Raw genomic sequence first — 6687 nt, 5'->3', positions numbered from 1 at the left:
AAGGCCAACACCACTCCAAATCCTTCAGGTCCTTGAGTAAAGGTCCTGAGCACTCAGCACAGCCCATGGCAAAGACTGTGGATGCCATACCATTATCCCCACATTTAGGTGATCCCATAGCTCTCCTGGGCCCCCATTGTCCCCATTGTCACTCACTCATGTTAATCCTCCGGTGCCAGCCCACAGCTCCACCCACGAGCAGGACCAGGAATAGGAGGCACCCGCCAAGGCCTGCAGCCACTGCTGGGGACAAAAGGGACACATCAGGGTCACCTGTCACTGCAGAGGTCCTGCAATCCCAGTGACCCCGTGTGACCTCACCTCTGTTCCAGTGTCCCTGTGGTGTCACAGGCACTGTGGGGACAGAGAAAGGGCTGAAGCCAGGAGGAGGGGCTGGCACACTGTGGCAGGGGATGAGGGAGTCTGCATGGTGGCACCTGGAGACAGAGGGGTTCCCTCACCCAGGACAATGTCCTCGTGGTGCTGGGGGTCATCATGTGGTGTGGTATGATGGCATGTGATGGATGAGGGGTGGAGGATGAGGATGAGGTGAGGGTGGGATGAGGGATGCTGTGTCCAAGGAGGGGGATGGTTGTCACCTGGTGATGGGGTGGATGGAATGGCATGGGTGGGATGTGATGGATGCCATGAGGCATATCAACAGGGGCATCAAACCCAGTGCCAAGGGTCTCAGAGCCCTGGGAGGGTCACGTTCAGTAGGGGGAATATGACCTGATGTGCAGTGGGGATGTGACAGATGGGTTAGGGACGCATGGCTTGGATGTCCTGAGTGGGGACACTTGGAGCCAGATGGTCCCAGTTGCCCTGGTCTGTGACACCCAGTGGTGGGGGCTGTGAACTGGGCTGGACTGGGCTGGGACTGATGGGGGGGATGAGTTGGAATGGGAATGTGTGGAATCTGGGATGCTGTGGATAGGGTCACCCCCAGCCCAAGGGTCCCACTCACCCAGGACTGTGACGTTCAGTGTGGGGCTCTCGACCACATTGTCCCCATCGCTGACTCGGCACTGGTACTGGCCGCTGTCATTGTACCTAACATGCCGAAACTCCAGGCGGGGGCCAGTGCTCAGCGGTGTCCCCAAGCCCCCCCAGTGCCAGGAGAAGGACAGGGGACCTGTTCCCATGGCCACCGTGCAGCTCAGCACCAGGTGGTCCCCAACTGCAACCTGTCCCCCGGGGGGCTGCACTGACAGGGACACCCCCGGGATCGGGACCCCTGCAGGGGGACACAGGAGGGATTTGGGACATGGGAGGTGTGGGAGAAACCAGGGAGCAGTGAGGGAATCAGGGAGAGGGAGGATCAGAGAGGGGAGGGAGGAACCCAGTGAGGAAGAAGGTAGTTCGGAGACCGGGGAGGGGGGGACGCATGGAAAAGGTTGAAGGGAAGATTATGGCGATGCAGAAAAGGATGGTGGGACCTGTGGACAATGGAGGGCCCCCAGCAGTGGATGAAGGCAACAGGGAAAGCAATGCAGGGACCCAGGAAGAGAGCTGAGCACGGTGGCACACAGAGGGTTGAGCAGGGATAAGAGATTTCAGAGGGCTGTGGGGGCTCCCCGTGCCCATCCCCGCACTCACTGTGCACCGTGACACCGAGCCAGGCGCTGCTCTTCCGCACGGCCCCCCCCTCGGAGTGCACCTCGCAGCTGTAATTCCCCGAGTGGGAGACCCCCACGGCGGGCACCAGGAGCTGCGGGGACCCCTGCGGGCCCCCCACCAACTGCCCGTCCCGGTAGAAGCGGTACCGGAGGGGGGCTGGGGGCCGCAGGGGGCTGGGGGTGCTGAGGCAGCTGAGATTGAGGGGAAACCCATCGATGAGCTCAGGGGGACCCTTCAGTGTCGGCACCGTGAAGAGCTCTGGGAAGGAGATAGGGGTGAGAACTGTGACTCTCAGTCCACTGAGAAGTGGCTTTGGACGTGTCAGAATATTGGGGTTCCAGCCGTGGGGGTGCTCACCGTGCACTGTCACTGTCACCGGTGCTGACAGTGACGTTCCTGGTGCCACCCAGCCACCGCAGCGGTAGGTCCCGCTGTTGTGCAGCTCCAGGGGCGACAGGGAGAGCTCGGTGCCCCTGAGGGACCCCCTGAGATCCTTCTCGTCCTTGTAAAACTGCACCCTGATGACAGGATTGTCCTGCCGGCTCCGGCAGCGCAGTGTCACCGTGTCCCCCTCCAGCAATGCCCCTGCTGACACCTGCAGCACCAGTGGCTCTGTGGGACAGGAGGGTCCCGTCACAATGAGGAGCCTGAGGCAGGTCCAGAGTGGCTGCCCATGGCACTGGGGACATCTGGAGTGTTCACTGCATGGGAGGGTCCCAGAGACAGCAGGAGCAACCCCGTGACACAGCTGTCCCTGTGTGCAGGGGACAGGCTCTCGGCACACGAGGGATGTGCGTCCATTCATGGAGTGGAGCCCACCCAGAACTATCAGGGAGCCTCCTTGAGCATTTCATGTCCCCACTCACCATTTGACACCATCACGGCGCGGCTGAGCCCACTGCCGGGTCTTTGACACTGGTAGCTGCCACTCACTGTGACAGTGAAGCTGTCGGATCCCTCCTGCCTCCAGCGCCGCCCGTCCTTGTACCAGGTGGTGGCACCGTCGGTCCCCGAGCCCTGGCAGGTCAGTGTCACCCGGTCTCACAGCACCGCGGGCGTCCAGGGGGGCTCCACCAGGAGCTGGGTGCTCTGGGCACCTGCGGGTGACAGGGGACACCAGCCTGCCAGGGCCACCACAGGGCTGGGTACAGCAGGGCAGGGACATACCATCCCCCGAGGACTCACCAGCGAGGCTGAGGGTCTGGGCTGGAAGGGATAAGGGACAGGGCTGGGTGAGGATGGCACCATAGGGACAGCAGCACCTGGGGGACCTGGTGTGGTGTCTGTCCCCAAACTGTCCCCACGGGAACACAGGTGTGGCACAGAGGATTTGAGGACAGAAACACTTCAGTCACCCTGAGCTGAGGCAGGACATGGGGGCATTTTGGACACCCCATGTGTGCACAGTTCACCTCCATCAGCTCTTCAGCACCTGTCCCCACAGCCACATCCCCATCACCCTGAGCCCGTGATCCCATTCCCATGGCACCTATCCCCATGCCCCATCTGCATGGGATGTGGCCCTTGTCCCTGTCCCTGCATCCCTGTCTCACTGTCTCAAACAGCTGCCCCAACCGCAAGGTTCCTTTTTGCCACATCCTTGTCCCCTAATTCTGATCCCCCTGTTCCCAACCCCATATCCCAGTTCCCCTGTTCCTGTCCCCACGGTTACCCCAAGACTCTGGTCACACTGGGCTCCATGCCCATGCCTTGGCTTTGCTGACCTTGGGGACCTCAGGGGACCCCACAGCCCCCCTGTGCCCCCTCCCCACTGCTCTCTGCCTCACCAGGGCCCATCCCCAGGGCATCAGGCCCGTGCCCGGGGCACTCACCCCACAGGAGCAGCGCCACCTTCCCGGCCATCCTGGTGTCCCTGGCCATGGGCACTGGCTGTTACTCGCTGCTGGGGCCACCTGTCCCCTGGCTGGTGGCTCTTGGGATGAAGGGACAGGAAGCGAGGTCACGTCTCATCCTCATGTGTAGGTGGCCCTTGGTGGGGGCAGGGTGGGGACAGGATGGGGGCAGGGTGGGGACCTTGTGAGACTTGGGAGTGATGGTGGGACATGGTTAGGACAGGGTTTTGCCAGAATTTGGAGGCTGAGGTGTTGCAGGGATCCAGGGATTGGCGTCCAGGGCATGGGGGTCAGGGGGAAAAAGGGACCCTCAGGAATGGGGGTTGTGGGGGAACTACAAGTCATTGGTACTGGATCAAGGCAATGGTGGTGCTGGGAAATAGAGAGCTGGGATTGGGGTTCAAGAGAGGGGAGGAGAGACCAAGAGAACGGGGGTATCATGGTTTGGTTGCCAGGTGGTTGCAGGGGTGGGCAGTGGCTGGGTGGGCACATGGGTCACAGCCCCTTCACAAGGTGCCTCAGATTTTGGGCTGACTCAGAGCCCAGCACGGCCTCCACAGGGTGCTCAGAGCCAGGGGGGCACCCCAGGCTTGTCCTGGGAGATTCTGGCTCTCTGCCCCACACACCCCTGGGCGTTTTCCCATCTCCCCATTTCCTGGCTCAGCCATCCCAGGCAGCACCTGAGTAGGTAGCAGCTGAGGGATCCCAGGATGGGGAAAGGGGGTCTGGGGGTGCAGGCAGTGCTTGGGGGGCTGTGGGGGATGAGGGTCTCTGGCTGTGCTCCCCCAAGATTTTCACTTTCTCTTTCCTGCAGCAGAAGGAAGAGGCTGTTTGTGCTGAGGCCAGGACGTGGATTCTGTCCTGGGGGCACATCCAGAGGGGTCCTGCCAGGAGGGAAAAGGGCTCCTCTGGGCTGGTGACACCTGGTTCTTGTCCCAGGGGGCTCCTCGTTCTGGAGGTGCCACATCCTTGGGGATTTCTCCCTTTTCCTCTCACTTTCTGAGAGGCAGCACATCCTGGGCACCTCTGTCCTGGGGTTCCTGAGCATTCTCACTGTCCACAGTGGGGCCCTGGAACTTCTGGGGTGCCCAGAACTTAGGGGACACCTGTGATGACTTTGCCGTGATGATGGGAAATCCCAGGTACATTTGGTTCCACAGCAATCTGTGGAAATGCCCGTGTGTCCCTCAGGCTCTGACTCCCTGGTAAATGCACTGCACCCTGCCCTGAATTCCCCTGCCTGGGCACTCCCTGCTCCTGCTGGGACACCCCTGTGCCCCAGAGCGACGTGTGCAGCCGCTGCTCCATATTTCCACATTTTTTTCTCTCTTTTCTGGTGTCCACATCCAGAACCCAAACATTCTTTATGTGAGGTTCCAGAGGGCTGCAGGTTTTATTCAAGGAGGAGGGTCCTGGTCAGGTTGTTGAGCAGATCCCTGTGGGGTTTGCAGCAGTTCTGGGGCTCTCTCAGTGCCTTGGGGACAGGCACCAAATGATCAATTGATGCATTTCCAGACTGGTTCCCTCACAGCTGCCCCTGCAGGAGGGGTTTCCATCCAGCCCTGCTCTGAAAACCATCAAATGCCCTCCCAGAGCCACTGCTTGGGCTCACACTGGCTTTTGTGCTTCTTGCAGGGCTGAGCAAACCACAACCAGGCCTTTTTTGGCCACAGAAAGAATTCTCACCTTTGCAGCAGCTCGAAAGCTGCGAGAATCAAAGCCAAGGGGGCAGGGGAGCCTCAGGTCCTGGCTGCCACCTGGGGCTGGCCAGAGCGGGACTGGCCAGAGCAGGGCTGGCCAGTGCCCATCCCTGGGAACTGGGGCTGGGCCATGGCTGGGCCCCACACTTGGATGGCCACTGGTTTCAAGGAGCAGGAGTTTGGGAGCTCCTTGCAGCCTGGGGCTCCATTCCCCAGCTGCTCTTGCTGGCTGAGATCCTGCAGGGGAGGAGTGAGAATGGGGAAGTCTGGAATCCCCCGATGCCACCATCCCCCAGGACAGGAGCTCTTCCTTCTGCTTCGGGAGAGACAAAGTGGAAGTGTGTGGGGGAGGGCCACAGCCCAACACTCCCATCCCCCACAGACTCCCCAACCATCCCAGCACCCCCTGCACCCCCTTGTACCCCCTTTTCTCCCACCCTGGAGTTCTCCCAACCCGTTGCCTGTACAGGTGCCCCCCAGGAGCATCAAGGCACAGATTGGGGGGTTGTGAAATTGAGGAATTAAAAAAAGGAAACTTAAATGAAGGGAGGAAGAAGCCTCTGGGGGGTGATGGGGATACAGACTGTGAACCCATTGGAATCCATTGAGGTTTGGGTGACCCCCCAAACCACAGGAACCCCAGGGGATACCGCTGAGCCTTTGATCACCACAACAACTGAGGCACCCAGGGAAGGAGCTGTGACCCATGGGCCCACCCAGCCACTGCCCATCCCTAGCACCCCCATTCCACTGGGACTCCAATAAAGGAACCCCAATTCATTATGACCCCCCTTTCTGAGGACCCCCATCTCAGGACTGACAATCCCCAGTGTCTCCATGGGCAAGAACCCCCATTATTAAGGAATCCACTCCAGCCCTTACAGTCCCCCTTCTCCAGAACCTTGATCCTCCCAGTACTCACCATTCCTCTGGCATCCTCATCCCTCGGACCCCTATCCATGACCCCAAATCCCTGCAGCCCCCATTCAGCTGGAACCCCCATCCCTGAGTCCCCCCATCTCCGGGGACTCCCCCTCTACAGGACCCCCCCATTGCTCTGCACACCAATCCCTGGTCCCCCACTCCTGGGAACTCTATATCCCACCTTGTGCCACCCACCCTTGTCCTCAGCCTCCAGCCAGGGGACAGGTGGTCCCAGCAGCGAGTGACAGCCAGTGCCCATGGCCGGGGACACCTGGGCTGACTGGGAAGGTGGTGCTGCTCCTGTGGGGTGAGTGCCCCTGGAATGGGTCTGACACCCTGGGGATGGGTCCTGGTGAGGCAGAGAGCGGTGGGGAGGGGGCACAGGGGGACTGTGGGGCTACCTGAGGACCCCAAGGCCAGCAGAATAATGGCATGTGCATGGACCCCAGTGTGACCACAGCCATGGGATGGCTGTGGGGACAGGAACAGAGGGACAGGAACAGGGGAACTGGGATGTTGAGATGGCCCCCCAGGTTCTGCTGTGTCTGCAGGGCTCCCCCTCCCCCCCCCCAGCTCTGTCCCTTCTCCCT

The 6687-nt window shown here is 60.8% G+C and overlaps 1 long non-coding RNA gene across 1 annotated transcript; it reads right to left on the bottom strand.

Annotated features, from left to right (window-relative positions):
- Positions 1 to 2316: 2316 nt before the first annotated feature.
- Positions 2317 to 3545, bottom strand: LOC306815390. The gene is made up of 3 exons (XR_013777397.1): positions 3453 to 3545; positions 2806 to 2826; positions 2317 to 2717 (listed from the first exon to the last, which is right to left on the bottom strand). It is a non-coding gene; the product is annotated as an uncharacterized lncRNA (long non-coding RNA).
- Positions 3546 to 6687: the final 3142 nt, after the last annotated feature.

The sequence above is a fragment of the Erithacus rubecula genome (genome assembly GCF_903797595.1).
Source record: "Erithacus rubecula genome assembly, contig: scaffold_1223_arrow_ctg1, whole genome shotgun sequence".
Taxonomy (NCBI): Eukaryota; Metazoa; Chordata; class Aves; order Passeriformes; family Muscicapidae; genus Erithacus; species Erithacus rubecula.
This window is presented reverse-complemented; position numbering and strand designations above follow the sequence as displayed.